This window comes from Apis dorsata, unplaced genomic scaffold, assembly GCF_000469605.1.
Source record: "Apis dorsata unplaced genomic scaffold, Apis dorsata 1.3 scaffold_473, whole genome shotgun sequence".
NCBI lineage: Eukaryota > Metazoa > Arthropoda > Insecta > Hymenoptera > Apidae > Apis > Apis dorsata.
Genome location: NW_006263711.1, coordinates 220,536 through 221,924, shown reverse-complemented (window position 1 = coordinate 221,924; position 1,389 = coordinate 220,536). Strand labels below are relative to the sequence as shown.

The 1,389-nt window shown below is 34.3% G+C and overlaps 1 long non-coding RNA gene across 1 annotated transcript in view; it reads left to right on the top strand.

Annotated features, from left to right (window-relative positions):
• Window positions 1–864, top strand: part of LOC116186158 — a 1,656-nt gene extending 792 nt beyond the window's left edge. Inside the window, exon 2 of the long non-coding RNA XR_004151111.1 lies at window positions 71–864. This is a non-coding gene — a long non-coding RNA (uncharacterized LOC116186158). The remainder of the gene's footprint in view (window positions 1–70) is intronic.
• Window positions 865–1,389: the final 525 nt, after the last annotated feature.

Below are 1,389 nucleotides of genomic sequence, written 5' to 3'. Positions count from 1 at the left end.
TATAGAAGATTTGTATTAATCTTGTAATTCGTGATGATGGATGAAATTATNNNTTTTTTTTTTTTTTCAGAGTCTTTAATCTAGAAGATGATTGATAATGCTTGCAACGTTTCAAGACTGGCCTATATATTCTCGATTCGGTTGATTACTTCATTTTATTCCGATGGAATTATTTTGTAGAGGCTTGGATATATATCGGTCGAGTAATCCAACAAAAGGGGCGTTTTTACGTGTTCTGGGAGCCGTGTGCCAACTTTAAGAAAAATGGACAAAAAGTTGCGATAAATTTTTATGGATCGCATTTACTTCGGCCCACGAATTATGTTACACCGCAGTAATAATATTATATTACCTGAATACATACAATTATGTATATAAGTGTAACGTTATATAGAAGAAATAATATTTGTATTTAATAATCGATTTCTAGGGAAGTTAAAACTTTTGCGAATCCCAACGATTATTTTATATATTTTTTTAAACGTAAGAAATCTTTTTTAGAAAAATCAAGTGATTTAAAGAGCATAGAAGAATTAAGAACGAAAAGAAATGGCATCGAAAAAGAATTTTGTTTGAATAATTGATGACTGATCAACTGATCATTCTCAAAACAAGCGTATTTTACAAAACGCCAATTTCAGTGCAATTCCCTCATCGATGCAAGCTATTAGTTTCCGCGATCGATCCGTGTCACACGACACCGCCGTTCATGGTATACCATTCATGCAGCCCGCTGTAAAAAGAGAATACGTATCCGTTCGTTCCACGGAGGAAAGATGCGACCCCCGATAGGTACGATAAAACGATCAAAATTATCGCACCTATGCATCTCTTGAACCTCGGTAAACAAAGACGGTATTATCCAACAAAATAAATAAAAAATAGATAGAACAAATTAATAATTAAATAATTTTTACAATCTCTTTAATATTCTTCGTTAAAGAATCTTATTTTCAAAAGAATTAAAATTTATTATTTTAACAGTTTACTTATGTTACATTTTCAAAGTATAATCAATCTGAAAGAATCTGAAACAAAAGAAAAACAATAGTGGAAGAGAACTGGATAATAAGAAAGGATACGAAATTTAAAAGGATCAAACGATGCAAGGAGACGGGGGAAGAAAAATGAAAAATTCCATTGGAAAAACAATATAATCTCAGAAATATAACGAAATAAAAGAAATAATAGCATACAAAAGAAAGAATAGATAGAGCGGGAGAAGGCAGCACCGCCCAAAAAGCGAAAGACCGACGGAAAGAGCCTCAACCGACACACGTAACCAGAAGGATGAGAAGGAGAAAGACACTGGTCGCCGCGGAGTGTGGAAGGAGGAGGAAGGGAGGAAGGGGAGGAAAGAGCGTGCGAGTATAGCAGCGCTCCGTTGAT